The sequence below is a fragment of the Schistocerca nitens genome, chromosome 1, assembly GCF_023898315.1.
Source record: "Schistocerca nitens isolate TAMUIC-IGC-003100 chromosome 1, iqSchNite1.1, whole genome shotgun sequence".
NCBI lineage: Eukaryota > Metazoa > Arthropoda > Insecta > Orthoptera > Acrididae > Schistocerca > Schistocerca nitens.
In genome coordinates, this window is record NC_064614.1 from 435924393 (window position 1) to 435940409 (window position 16017).

A 16017-nucleotide genomic window follows, 5' to 3' on the forward strand; every position below is an offset into this window, starting at 1 on the left:
GCAGTGGCAGTATTGCCCATCCAAAAAATATTGCTTTACTACTGGACTTTATTGCCATTGAGTTGTGTTTCGTCTTTCGCCATTAAGGCTCTCGATCTTTTTGCATTAGTGCATTATATTTTTCAGTTATTTACTCTATCTGCATAGTTTTCTGTTTCGTTGCATTATTGCTTTTCTTTTGTCAGGAAGAGAGCACAGTGCAGTGACTGATGATTCAGTGACTGGGTTTATATCTCCTCCCTCCACAATGTCTTCAGACCGCAAGAAGGGACAGGCAATTCATCGTAAGCGTAGTGAAATAGTAAGGAATATTAATATATAAACTCATGTGACCATGAAGCAAGGCAGGCAATTTTAAATGTTATAAAGTGAAACAAGGTTGCCCACATGCTGCGTATTACGCTCGCGTATTTGTATGTGTTACAAAAATTCGAAAAGTTGGAACTCTTATAGCTGTATCCTGTCTGTGCTCCTGGTAAAAATCGTCCAAGATCTGAAGCATGTCAGTTTCATTGTGATTACATGGATATGGCTGTAATAAGACACATTATACTGCATGCATGCATGCATGTGGACATCACAATTATCACTGTAAGCCAGAAACAATCAAAAATCCCCACGAATGACAATACTTTAATTAGCACTTAGTACACAAATAAAGAATGTGTTCAGTATTTTTCCGAAAGAATCAGTATCCTGAAAGAGTGTGGTGATTTGATATATTTAAATTGCTGAAATGTATTGCCGACAAAAACACGCCTACATTGACGGATTTAATTGTGTTTCTTTTTCGAAAATGCAGTATAATTTGCACAAACTCACCTTGCAGTGGCTATCGCGATAGAATCCTGAAATACAGTGTCTCATTAAATAAGCAACTGGCGACCAGAGAGGTCAATAGCTTACACAAAACCTCATTGTGTCGGTTTGCGGTAGCATAAGACAAGAAGTTTCATCTTTATTTTCATGCTAGGAAATTCTCATTTCACTACCTTTTGACGAATCTTAAAATTACAGTACCGGATTGAAAAAAAGCTATAGCTTCTGCAATATCGCTGTAGATAAGAAAGTTCCATGTGTTAACCATTTGGAAAAATATTTCCTCCTTGCGTGCTATCACTTGCCAAATTCTCGTTCCGATGTTTTGAACATTTCATTCTCGCAGATGTGCGATTGGAAGTGATCACGCTCCATAATATCTGTTTTCTCAAGGTTGCCCACATGCTGCGTATTACGCTCGCGTATTTGTATGTGTTACAAAAATTCGAAAAGTTGGAACTCTTATAGCTGTATCCTGTCTGTGCTCCCAAGTCCAAAGAAAAATTCAATATGTTAGCTAAATTTAATTTGCAGCAATATATGGTGTAATATGCAGCAAACGCAAAATCATAGCGATCCCTATTTTTCATTGCAATCTTCTCGAATTTCACTCAATGTGTTACTCGAATGCAAACATTACAATAAATATGACGATCAGCGAGATGGTGGGCACTTCACAACGAAGCTGACAAAGCTACAAGTGAAAGTCAAAATTTTTTACCGAATAGTTTCTGTAAAATTGTTTGAAAAAGAATATATGTCGCGCTCCTTAATTCTGTCAGTATAGCACATCGCCAGCCGCTGCGGACAAAGAATGTCTACATATCTCAATATGTGCAGGACCTAAATGGCACTTGTGAAACATGTGCATTGCGCTATAATCAACAGGTGTTTATGTTGTAACATAAATAAAGTAAAACATATTTAGATTTTGTACCATAGGACAAAACAGAAAACAATCTGAACCATCAATATACATAAATATAGTGGAAAATGCCAAAAGAAAGAAAAAAGCATACATCCCCGGCAACTAGCAATGTCTTCACACAGCCCAGGAATCTCTTTGCATTAAGGATATTGCAGATGTGTCCATGTAATTGCTGGTGGCGTCTTAGCATGTCCCAGTCGTGGGTGCAGAGGGAGTGGTTGTGCCTGCAGTATTCTATGAATGTTTCAGGAGCTCGTGGGGTGAGAATAAGACAGTTGGCTGCATGGGTTTAGTATGTGTGTTTGCCAATTCGGTCAAACTTTATTGTAGGAAGGGAGTAGTGTTGGAGATATCTTTATGGCGTACAGGGTGCCGAGGTGGCTCCCAGTTTCGATACGACTAAGCTCACAGAAGTCACCCCAGATTTTGCTTGGTGTTTTTAAATTATTTTAGGTGGGTTACAGTGGGATGGATATGATGGTGGGGAGTCCAAACTCCACACCATTGGATTGACAGTTGGACTGAGTCATGATCACTTCCAATTGGATGAAAGACTCCTGAATAAATTCGTCTGAGGAAACTGGGAGAGGAGTCACTTTGGGGATGCGTATATCAAGGAGGTGGACTAGGTCTCCTGAAAGGCAGGTAATCAGGAACATCCCCAGTTACGCTCAGCATAGGAACTGCTCTGGATATACAGGTCACCAGCAATAATATAGGTGGAGAACTACTGCTCAGTGTGAGTGTGGAAACTAAAAGTTATAGAATGACTAAGGCAAATATGGTGGCACAGGCGAATATTAGGGTGATAAAATAAATGCTCAGGATAAAGTGTTCAGCAGCATGATTGAAGAGGCTATGGAGCTTAATGGGGTTATTTTTAGAAATCAATTGCTACTCCACATCTGGCTGCTGTGTGGGGATTTATTGGCTCCCTACTCCACATCTGGCTTGGCTGCTGTGTGTGTGTTATTGGTTCACCGTAGGTAACAGGGAAACATGCGAATAGTATGGGGGAGTAAAAGCACCGATGTTGTTTTGGCAAGTGTGTTGGAGAGTTGGACTGTTTTGAAACATATGTTGGAGTAAAAGATAATGTGCTGCAGTGATGCTATTAGAATTTAGGAACGTTTAGAAGGTAGCTGTAACTTAGGTTCGTAAAGAGTCGAACACACAGTTGGTTGTTGGAGTAGATGCTGGTTAAACTGAGGTGGTATACAGATTGGGCAGCTAGGGAGAATTGTTGTAGGGTGCAGAGACGTTCAGTGGGATGGCTGTTTTTGAGGACTATGGAAACAAATCCAAATAAATCTTTCTCTGTCACTTATGCCAGTCTTTGTGAAGATGATGAGATTTGTAGTGGCGACAGGTCTGTGGGATTTTACACTAGTTCATGTGGTGCTAGTTGTACTGGAGACAGTGGAGGCAATGGATGGCTTGAAGCTGGGCTTTGGATAGTTTGGCGTAATGGCCCTGGAGACCAATCAAGGCGGTGTTTTTAACTAGTTGGTCAATGTTACTGGAGGATTCTGAGAAAAGAAGGATTAAATTAATGGGATCATGGTAATTGCAATGTGGATGAAAGTTCGGATTTCTGAGGTGGGATGTGCATTGATTTTCTGTAAATATATGTGCTCAGAGAGGTGAACTGATAAGTGCAGCTGGGTATACTGGAAGACGGTACTTGAGAGGATCTACTGGTATGTGTCCATGAATACTTTGAAGCCCCTTGTGATTTTTTAATACAGGAAAAAAAAATTGTGGTAAGATCCTATGGGACCAACCTGCTGAGGTCATCAGTCCCTAAGCTTACACACTACTTAATCCAACTTAAACTAACGTACGCTAAGGACAACACACACACCCATGCCCAAGGGAGGACTCGAACCACTGACGGAGGGTTTTAATATAGGGTGAGGATTCATTTGGTCTGTCTCGTTTGTGTGGTTTAATGACTGCATGGATGAGGTTTGTCATATTGTAGGTAGCACTCGCTGGGTTCAGGTAGTAGAGACATTAACAGACACTTGTGATGTTGGTGATATCAGTGCAACGATGGCGGATCTAGCTGGAACTACTAGCACTGGTAGTGCTGCTACCAGTGGAGCGGGTCTTGGTGCTGGGGCTGGCGATGGTTTCATTGTTAGTGCTCTCGATTTCACTGGTGTTGGAGCCAACGGTGGTGACAGTAACGGCGTAGGTGATGGTGATGGCACTGGAGCATTCGGCGGTGGCAGTGGTGAAGTAGCTGCAAAATTGGAACTCGTCATGAGCGTTAAAATAATGGAGAAGAACGGGAAGGATGGTCAACTGATAGGTGACTGCTGGTAAAGGAGCTGAGTTGGTGGCATACATTACTTTGATAATTTTCGGTTCGACATCTGTGTGAAGTCAAAGAATGGAGGTGTATCAGTGGGTGTGGAACTGCAACAGCGGCAACAGAGTTTTGACACTGTCCTTGTTCAACCAGTCGAGTTTCAGGTATGCACGGGAGTAAATAGAGAATTCCGTTGAGGGGGCATTTCTCCATCTCTGCACATTATAAGAATGTGGAACGGCAACTTAACGCTATTATTGGTAAATTTGCCGTACGTGCAATATATTTTTGGGTTAGATAGTTGATGAAGTCGAAACAAGGCCCTGGGAGTAGACAACATTCCATTAGAACTACTGACAGCCGTGGGAGGGTCAGTCCTGACAAAACTCTACCATCTGGTGAGCAAGATGTATGAGAAAAACGAAATTCCTTCAGACTTCAAGAAGAATATAATAATTCCAATCCCAAAGAAAGCAGGTGTTGACAGATGTGAAAATTACCGAACTATCAGTTTAATAAGTCACAGCTGCAAAATACTAAAGCGAATTCTGTACAGACGAATGGAAAAACTGGTAGTAGCTGACCTCTGGGAAGATCAGTTTGGATTCCGTAGAAATGTTGGAACACGTGAGGCAATACTGACCCTACAACTTATCTTAGAAGAAAGATTAAGGAAAGGCAAACCCACGTTTGCAGCATTTGTAGACTTAGAGAAAGCTTTTGACAATGTTGACTAGAATACTCCTTCTCAAATTCTAAAGGTGGCAGGGGTAAAATACAGGGAGCGAAAGGCTATTTACAATTTGTACAGGAAGCAGATGGCAGTTGTAAGAGTCGAGGGGCATGAAAGGGAAGCAGTGGTTGGGAAGGGAGTGAGACAGGGTTGTAGCCTCTCCCCGATGCTATTCAATCTGTATATTGAGCAAGCAGTAAAGGAAACAAAAGAAAAATTCAGAGTAGGTATTAAAATCCATGGAGAAGAAATAAAAACTTTGAGGTTCGCCGATGACATTGTAATTCTGTCAGAGACAGCAAAGGACTTGGAAGAGCAGTTGAACGGAATGCACAGTGTTTTGAAAGGAGGGTATAAGATGAACATCAACAAAAGGAAAACGAGGATAATGGAATGTAGTCGAATTAAGTCGGGTGATGCTGAGAGAATTAGATCAGGAAATGAGACACTTAAAGCAGTAAAGGAGTTTTGCTATTTGGGGAGCAAAATAACTGATGATGGTCGAAGTAGAGAGGATATAAAATGTAGACTGGCAATGGCAAGGAAAGCGTTTCTGAAGAAGAGAAATTTGTTAACATCGAGTATAGATTTAAGTGTCACGAAGTCGTTTCTGAAAGTATTTGTATGGAGTGTAGCCATGTATGGAAGTGAAATATGGACGATAAATAGTTTAGACAAGAAGAGAATAGAAGCTTTCGAAATGTGGTGCTGCAGAAGAATGCTGAAGATTAGATGGGTAGATCATATAACTAATGAGGAGGTATTGAATAGAATTGGGGAGAAGAGGAGTTTGTGGCACAACTTGACAAGAAGAAGGGATCGGTTGGTAGGACATGTGTTGATGCATCAAGGGATCACCAATTTAGTACTGGAGGGCAGCATGGAGGGTAAAAATCGTAGAGGAAGACCAAGAGATGAATACACTAAGCAGATTCAGAAGGATGTAGGCTGCAGTAGGTACTGGAAGATAAAGAAGCTTGCACAGGATAGAGTAGCATGGAGAGCTGCATCAAACCAGTCTCAGGACTGAAGACCACAACAACAACAACAACAGTTGATGAAGTCATTTAATGTCTCAGTCTGTTCATTTCAACATTTGGACACTTTACTATGGTCCTCAACTAGCTGTTTGAGAATGTCTTACGTCAGACAGAAAATTCTGAGGCACAGTTTTCTTTTACGTCATCGACGAAACCTAAATTTTGTCACTCCCACTGCATTTCCTTCCCCATGTGCGACAAGGTCAATCCCAAGTTACTGGTTTGTCAGGATCAATTCTCTGTTTCGTTGAATCGATGGACCACCCCTTTGATGGTGATTCAGTACCCTGGAGCACTAAGCGCCTTTGTGGCGATTTTAAACAGACGATTAATGTGCAATTTGTCACGGATTCATATCCAAGTCCATCGATGGAGGGTTCGTAGGAGAAGTTATTGGTAGGCGAGTATTTTCTTTTCCATTCACTTGTGTGATGTCCTGCTGTTGCCTCTGGACATAGTTTCTTGGAATTTCTTGTGACTCAACACATCGTTTGGATTGTACCAGTTTAATTGCTTGCCTTTTGGGACTTCACTGCCGTCAGAAATTTATCAGGGTTATTTGAAGGAGATGATTCACGAAATTCACCTTCAGTACATCTGGGACACGGATTCTACACGAAGGGAGCATTTACGAAATCTCTAGTCTGTTTTCCACAGCCTGCTGGAGAATGGCCTCCATTGCAAGCTGTAAAAGTGAAGTTTCTTGTCCCCGAACGTGACAAGAGCTCAGCAAAGATGGCCTCGTTCCTATGGACGAGCACATCGAAGCCCTCATCAGCCTGCCAGCGCCCAGAAACCTGAATGGACTCCATTCATTTTTGGACAACATTTCATATTACGCTAAGTTCATTCCACATGTTGCACACTTCTGTCGTCCTCTTAATAGGATTCGTAGAAATGGCGTTCAATTTGTCTGGTCTGCGGATTGTCAGTGGTCTTTCTTGTCCCTCAGGCAGTGTTTGTACCTCGTTCCCCGGTTGGCTTTATTTACATCAGGTAAGCTTTTAACACTGGCGTGTTATGTGTCCCAGTACGACATTGGTGTGGTTCTGTTCCATCAAACCCAGATGACACCCAGCAGCCCATTGCTTACAAATCAAAGATGCTTTCTGTGGCACAGCATAATTATTCATAGGTAGATATAGTTCAATTCTTTTATCTTGGCGGCTCGCGCATGCCCGCCTAGACGCGGGAGATTGCTGCGTTGCCAGTTGCACACGACGCACGCGCCAATAGAAGCAGCGCCATAGTATAGCATAGTTCGCAAGCTTACGTGTAGGGGGGAGTGCGCAGTTCATGAAGTAAAGCCACCACGGCCGCATTAACCCTTTCGCTGCTACAAAGACGTGCTCCCTGCATTCCGCGCTGTGCGCGATTTTGTCACTGCACTGCTCGCCTGTGCAGACACATGGTGTTCCGACTGCTTTGACACTCTTTATCATTCGATTCCACAAAAACTATTTGGCTCAAAAATTAGATTTTTACCTATCTTCTTGACTGATACCTTCCCCCCATAAATGACTTAATTTTGTTTCGATGTTCAACGCAGTTATTATGCAGCATTAAATATAGTAAACCATTGCACGAAATTTTGAAGAGTTTGCAGAGGTAAAGTCCATAGAGTATACTTTCCGGATGGTCGATTTTAGTTGCCACAGTGTTGAGAATGAAATGTGGACAAGATACCTATATATTTCATTTAATTTAAGTACCACATAAGTGTCGTATGTAATATTCAGGGATATTCCACCTTTCGCGACTGTAACAAAAGTTTTACTTACACTGGGCACGTTTGGCTTTACTTTAACGCACTTCAGTCAATCAAAAGGAAGTAGACAAAATGCATTAAACAAAACTGTGGACTTACAAAAACATTAGGACTTGAATATACCGTCTGTCAGTGAAGTGCTCAGAGCTATGTCAAATATAATTTTGTGTGTGGCACACACAAACAGCATTTATTTGCTAAAACACTGATGAGCCAACACAAACGTTGAATATTGTGCTACCGCAGCACAAAACTACGAAAGGTGACTTGGCAATGGAGGACACAAAATACAGTCCTCTTGTGATGCTTCAAAAGAGAGAAACGCATCTGGTCTAAATAAGTCGCTTATTACAGTTGCAGAAGAGGGATATATTTCAATACCATTGGTAAAACTGCGACTGTGGAACAAAAACAAGAAATAAAACATGAATACCATTGTGTATGTGCCATACCTTTTCACCTTTCACTTTAAAATAAAGCCAAACGCGCCCTGTGTAAATAAAACTTTTATTACAGTCGCGAAAGACGGAATATTTCTCAATATTACATACGACACCTATGTGGTACTTAAATTAAATGAGATATTGTTATACAGTAAATATTATATGAAATTTAGGTATCTTGTCCACATTTCATTCTCAACATTGTGGCAACTAAAATCGACAATACGGAAAGTATACGCTATGGACTTTTACCTCTGCAAACTCTTCAAAATTTCGTGCAATGGTTTACTACATTTAATGCTACACATCAAAACAAAATTAAGTCATTTATGGGGGGAAGGTATCAGTCAAGAAGACGTGTAAAAATCAAATTTTTTGGCCAAATAGTTTTTGTGAAATCGAATGATAAGTGTGTCAAAGCAGTGGTAACACCATGTGTCTGCACAGGCGAGAAGTGCAGTGATAATAAAATCGCGCACAGCGTGGAGTGCGGGGAGCACGTGTCTGCAGCAGCGAAAAAGTTAATGAAGAGGCAAAGCACTAGAAATTTCATTCAAACGAATAAAAATCGTGAAGTAAGGCACTCCAAAATTGTTTTTAAATAAAGAAAATTTAAGCACCGCACAAGGTTTGAACCCATAACCTTTCAGTTGGCAGCCCAACACCTTAACCGTTCCACTACATTGGCTCATTGAATGGAGTGACTCCATAAGGACTCTAACACCGCACGCAACTACTTATAAACACTGTTGGTATGACTAGGAATTACTCACGCTTCGTCGAAGTACAATAGGAAATAAACAATTACCGCTGTTCTTTATTGCGAAAAAGCAGTTCGTGAGATTGAAACAAACACCTTTCCTTGCTATCGCCTGAATTAGGAGTCTTATTGCTTGTTTGGTTTAATTAATAGCATATGAAGCAATTGGTATAAAGAATGCTTTTACCAAACTTTCTATAAAAGAAAGTCTGCTATCAAGACATTGCTTTTGTTCTATTACTGTATTTATGACTGAACGTTTCTAAAACTGAAGAGACTCGTCCGTGCTCTGCACTGCAGTCGAGATCTGGCAACGTCGTTCTCTGTTCATTGGCTGACTGTGTTTTGTGACGTCAGATGCGCAGAACGAACCTAAACTCGGCCGCCAAGATATATGACGCGCACTTTAGGAGGCACTGGTATCATTTGTGGAATTAAGAAGATTCATGTTTTCTCGTATGGGACAAAGTTCCTACTGATCACCAACCACAAGTCTCCTTATTCGGCCTTCATCTCAAGCTGTTGGACAGGACTGCCCACCGATTGCAGAAGTGGGCGTTCTTCCTCAGTAGTTACTCTTATGACATTCATTACCAATACAGCGCCCAGCATCCAAACGCAGATGTGCTATTACAGTTCCTGGTAAGGTCCGATCTGGAGTTCGATCAGCAGCAGACTCCCGTGCTCATATTGGATGCTATTTAGCAGAAAACCTTGTTGGAATTTGCACTGACAGCGGGTGGGTCGCGACCATAACAGGCAATGACCTGCTTTTCCAGAGAATCGTTTCAGCTGTCCTGATGAGCTGGCCAGAGTATGTCTCTGTGGATGCGGATCCTGGCGTGGCGTATGTGTTTTCTCCTACATGATTGACTGGATGCTGCGCAGGGGCTCCTTCTGCTTGTCATTGAGGTGCAAAGCCGTCAGGTGGTTGTCACCCCAGCGTTATGGCCTCGCATATTCCAGTCAATGCGCGCATTGCCCTGGGGCATAATTCGTGCGAAGGCTTCGGTACAACGTCACTTCTGTTGGCTGGCAATCAGTTGCGACACTGAACATCTGCTGTGCTATCTCTTTGTGGGTCTTTCTTTTTGTTTTATGGAGACCTAATATTCATACCACAATGGTCTATACAACATTAAATATCAAAATATGTATTTTTGCACCAGTGTCCGTTAAGCATAAACAGAAACTCTCTGTAGCTTTCCCTTAAGAGCCTCGGTGGCTCCTCGCAGTTTGGTTTGCAATACGACAGCTCTTCTGATACTAATATAGCTGCAGAAAGCTCTCTTTAGGTCAGATGGGTAACAGGGGAGGTAGTCCAAGTTGCAACAAATAATCGTCGACATGGACGGGTGCTGCGACACAGATTTTCTACTTACAGTGTAACTTTTGCTTTCCTTTTGCAAAAAGTCATATAAACATTTCAGTACACGTAAAATCAGCATATTTCCCTTCGGCCAGCACCTTATATTTCACTTCGGCCTGCAGCTGATTGTACTTCTTTGGTTCCAATCCTACGATTTCGACTACACAATAAAAAGGATTTATGTATTGCAACAAAGTACTTTTTGCTTCACACACCATTCCTAAATCTGACCAGTTAGTCACATTTTTAGCCTCTACTGAATGTTTAGGTTCAGAACGAATTGTAAATACAAACTGATTCCTACCATTATGTCTACACCGAGGTATGCCAGTGGAATCAAATCCCTGTAACGAAAACGCATCTAGCTTGTATCACTAATTGATATTCTGGGTTTTTCGATAGGCTCTTCTCTTCAGAGAATTTCTTAGATGCCTGATTGCCTTTAGTAATTCTTCCAGTACAAGCATTTATCTTATACACATATACCTTAGTCTTAATTATTACATTATAATACATGTTTTTCAAAGACTGCTTTTAATAGTTAAGATTTTAGTACGAAAAAGAAGGAAAAAGTTTGTCATATTTATAATCTTACCTTATCACCATAATTAAATGTTATATTAACTGTACTGATGAACTTTATAACCCAACAAGCCATTGGCGCAAATTGTGGAACATTCTGGTAGCGTGCCGTAATAGTTGATAGCATTAGTGTTGGTAGAAAGCACCTTTTCTACATTTTGTATAAAGATGAGTGTACGCTGAATATTGTAATGCTGAAGAGCCATTTGCATCAGGTAATCACTCACACATACATGCATACCTAAAATTAGATAGTGATCTTAGTATTGAAGACTTTAGGAATAAACTGTTATGGTTGTTTGAAAGTATAGCCAGCGTTTGATGTCAGGTTTGTAAGTCCAGAAGGAACAGGCACTGTAATGGCTGGCAGGACCTGTGTGAGCAGAATCACGCTACACTGCCACACCAATTTTCCTCTTGGGCGATCCTGGAGCACACTTGGGACTGGGTGCACGTCGATTTCGTGGGTCTGTTTTTCGACAGCATGTGGATGTTGATGGTCAAAGACTTGTCCAATTTCGCGTACATAAGCAGGCTGTCCTTCACATCACTGACTACTATTTTTCACATGTTCTCGGTTACTTTTGTTATAAAGGGCTCCTCCAGGTCCCTCGTGTCTGATAACAGTCAACATTTTGTGTAGCAGAAGTTCAAAGAGTTGTTTTGCAACGACATCCAGCATGAGACTACTGCCCCATTTCGACTAGTTTCTAACTTGGAGGTGGAGTACTTCATGCATGCATTCAAGATTCAGATGAAGAAGTTTGTATCGGGTTCTACCACAATGATGCATTGTCAAGTTTTTTTACTATATACCAGGTGACACCAGTCAACCAGCGCAGTCTAGTGGACAGGTTGCATGGGTGCCAATTGCAGGGTCTGCTAGATTTGTTGCATCCCAAGTGGCTGCTCTCGACCATCATGGCCCACTGTGTTTTCCTCCAATGACTACCATTGGGCCCAGCCTTTTGGCCAGCAGCAGTGGTGACTACCAGGTGTTGTGGTGGACCACATAGTTCAGCAGTTCTTTGGGATGGATGTTAGTCAGAACAGCTGTCCCATCATACAAATGAGCTGCAGATGCATCCTACTGGGCCATCACCACTGTGGCCTCCCACTCAGTCTCCCAGGTCAGTCCCGACTCCTATTTTTAGCATTGTGCTTCCACGTTACAGCACTATTCATGCCCACCTCTGCCCTCCCTTCCCTAGCGGTCTCGGGCCCCAGCGATGCTCATTCCTACACTTACCAATGCAGGGTCCCTGGACTTCGACACACCTTCCTCATAGGTCTTGCCTCCTCTCCCCACTTGCCAGTGGATATGGCCATGCCATTGCCACAGATGGTGCGCAGCCTCAGCAGCTTTATGTCCATCCAGTGAAGTCTCTTTTGGATGTTGGTCGGGTGCTGGGGTCCACAGCGCCCTCTCCGCTTCTGCGCTTGAGGGTGCGGCCCGTGCTTGGCCATTTTTGGCCCCTTGTGGCCTTTTGAGGAAGGAGGGATTTAGTATTCCCACCAGCAGACATCGTGATGGCGACATATGAGCTGGCGAGGGTATCGCGGCAGAATAGTGGGGTCAGCTGCCATGGGGGTGCATGCAACACATTGTAAGGACAGACCTGCTGACGGAAGTGCTCACCTCGTGGTGGCAGTAAGCCAGGCGGAACAGTTCTAACGCTGAATTCAGCCACAGCAGACCTCGCCTTACGCCTCTTGCCAAGTGTCAAATGCCATTTTCATCTACCCAGCAACCAGCGGCCCACATCTGCCATGTTTTTGTTTACCCCTGTGCAGGTCCCTGTGCAGTTTCGGTCTTTCTGCTTCCCGTACATAGTCCCACACGGCCAGTTTTCTTTCCTCTGGTAGGGTTCTGTTTCCTGGCTTGTCGCCGAGCCACTGTCGGCTCATACAGTACCTTGTGTCGACTATTGTTAGCGGCGTTGCCACGTCTGTGCAGATACTTTAGTCAATATCGACCTATTTCCATCTTCCACATACAAAACAAACCTTAGCGCGAAGTCTAAACGTAATTAGCACGTAAGCAGAGCTGGAATGGTACACAGCACATCAAGAACAATGGTCAGCAACCGGAATACATTACAGGGAAATGATTTGTGATTTTCAGCCCCATGACATCCCATATCATGGTATCTGCTGCTTTCCGGTGAAACTGGGCCTTTCACATTCTGATTGACACTGCTTCTCTCAAGTAAAACTGGTATCCGAAGATCACTCTACGAGGAGAATGAGTTCTTCTGCAATTTAACTTTCGATATTTAATCTTTTTTTCGTTCACACTGCTATGGATACCGCAGTCGTTAATTAGGGGAAAAATACTGCTCAGATTGCAGTTAATTGTTCAGATGTGTGTGAAATCTTATGGGACTCAACTGCTGAGGTCATCAGTCCCTAAGCTTACACACTACTTAACCTAAATTATTTTAAGGACAAACACACACACCCATGCCCGAGGGAGGACTCGAACCTCCGCCGGGACCAGCCGCACAGTCCATGACTGCAGCGCCTAAGACCGCTCGGCTAATTCCGCGCGGCTGCAGTTAATTGCTGTTCATTTTATAATACCGATATAGATTTTGACGCTTCTGTCCTCATCGAAAGATACACCTGGCACACATACATCGATTTATGGAACGCTCATCTTAGGGCTACAGTTGCCATCTCGTAACTTGCACTGTCGGACAGGAGACTCAAAGCACTACACACCAAGTTGCATCCCCAGCGGCTGGTTGCACAACAATGTATACAAATATTTGCATGCAATAGTGGCGTATTATTTCGTCGTGTTTTACGTCTGTAAACTTTTACTGCTGTACATCAAGTTGCAAATAGGCCGAAGATTCCAGTGTGAAACGCACAATACCAGACAAACGTGCATGCAGACGACACTCCCTGATGCAGGCAGAAACCATAACTACCGACAGTGGTTTAAATGAATAAAACAAGACGCTTACGGAGAAACAAATACACTTTTTTAGTAGTTGCAAGGGCGGACCTGAAAAAAGAGTACCTTAAGCGATCAAACTGTGCTGTGCTCAAATGTGGGAGTGGATGCAAGGGACTGGGTAAGTGAAACTGTTTGACATTACATTCACGTTTATCGATTAGGAGGCATCTTTCTTAGAGAGTTCTACTAATACGAAGGTACCTGTACGTTAAAACTGTTTATCGTACCGGGACTGGAACCTGGAACGTCGCCTTTCATGGGCACGTACCATTCCGTCTGATCTATGCAGGCTCGACTCACGGCCCGCCCTCGCAGCTTTAGCGGCGCCAGTAGCTCTCTCCTGCCTTCCAAACTTCTCTGAAGTTCCCCTTCATATCTTGCGAGATAAACACTCCTGGAAGGAAGGATCCTGCAGAGAAGTGGCTCAGCCACAACCTAGAGCTGTGTTAGGCAACCATTTATTACTCACGGTACATCTACACTCAACAGGGCATACCAAAATGTCTGTCCCTTCAAAATCGTATGATTGGTAATGTAATTACGAATTATTACGTTGTTATGTAATCAATTATTATTATTATTATTATTATTATTATGAAACAGAAATAGACTCCTGTATTTATTTGTTAATAATTTCTAATGCGAATTTTACAGTAAATAACTCTAGTGGTACCTTCCTTGTGCACTGGCGGCAGAGTCGTGGCAGAGTCGTTGACAAAGCTCGCCTCGATTAATCATCGATGGATCTGAGTCTCTGTCCGCTTAGAGTTTTAATTTCACTCAATGTCGAGAAGCCCAGTTCACACATATATGTAGTTGAAAATGGCGATAACAAGTTAACTGCTGTTTCGGAGATAGCCGGGTATTCATTGCTTATTGACATCCAAAATGTATCCAAAGGCACTTCGAAAAATTTTGATTTCAATCTTCTGTCTGCCAGTTCCTCAAGCGTAAACCCAAATTATTCGAAAGATATTTCGAGTCCACGAATGGATCACGAACGCACTCATGGTCTTCAACACTCTCTCCACATTTTTTTTTTTTTAATTCTGCAGAAAGAGTGCTACATGTTCTGTAACTAAGTCCATCAACACCTTATTATCGTCAGTATGTGCCAGACAATTGGAAACATCTCACACGATCCATTTTCAATTGTTTGTATCCACAAATGTACCTTATTAATAAATCCTAGAATATTATCCATAGTACTCATAATACCCTCGTTTCTACCTTCCATTTTTCTGTTTATTACACATAAACGTATGAAAGTATCATAAAGATATGCTAACTTAAACACCCATTCATTATCTGCAAATAAATCTGCATAGTCATGCCCCTCAATAGTAAAAAATGCAAGTACATCATCTCAAAGGCGCCCGTACGATAGTCTTTGTTAGGGGGGAGGGGGAGGGGTGAGAAGATAAACCTGGGGCTACAGAGTGTTTTTAATATTTTGGAAGACGAATGGCGACTTGCAAGTAGCCATAAAAAAGTTCTGGTTTAGACTCTGTTAAAAACATACGTAATACCGATTTTTAAATCATTTTCTTGGATAAAAAAACCAGCTGACCACATTATATTTTTCCTTTCCATGAAACGGATTTGGGGGGGGGGGGGGGCGATATACCTTTGGTCCCGGGTATGGGAGTCCCTGCCTCATCTCTTTAATTTCAGGCATTCGGATTAAAGCTTCACCTCAAGGTAACCACCGTACTTCTGTCTGCAGCAGTAGTGTAAAAGCACGCTGTGATCCATTTCTTGACAAAAAACGTTAAAAAGCCCCATATTTAGGGGGCGCGGTTTGATGAAGTTCACGGCTTTTACTACTCGTCCATCACAATTTTCAGAGGAGATGGCGAAGACTTAGCAACAACGGATCCGTGGCGAATGAGACAATGGCTAGTTCGTAAATTACTATTGATTTCACGTACTTTACTCACGAATCCTTTCGCTCAGCATAGAAGTGGCTCGGTCTTCACAAACACTAAAGCGATGTTCCCACTTAATTCACTGCAGACCAACGCACAGAACATTTCTTCATCGGTTGCTCCTTCGGGTAGGTCTTTGCGAAAAAAATTGCTTGCAATATATGTCTAAAATCGAAATTCCTTAATTTCTTACAACAGTATATAAATTTTCGAGTTACACTCTTCACTTTATAGCGGCACACCAGATTCCCGCAGCACAATGCGAAATTGTACATGTACAGAATGTGGAATTTATTTGATGTTTCTTATTTGTAGTAGAGATTAATAATATTGCAGCTTTAAATACTTACAGAGTTAAAAGTAAT

General features: G+C 42.3%; 1 protein-coding gene across 2 annotated transcripts in view; it reads left to right on the plus strand.

Moving 5' to 3' along the window:
• The window catches only part of LOC126251315 (uncharacterized), a 136466-nt gene that overhangs the window by 84628 nt on the left and 35821 nt on the right, over positions 1-16017 (plus strand). The window lies entirely within an intron of this gene.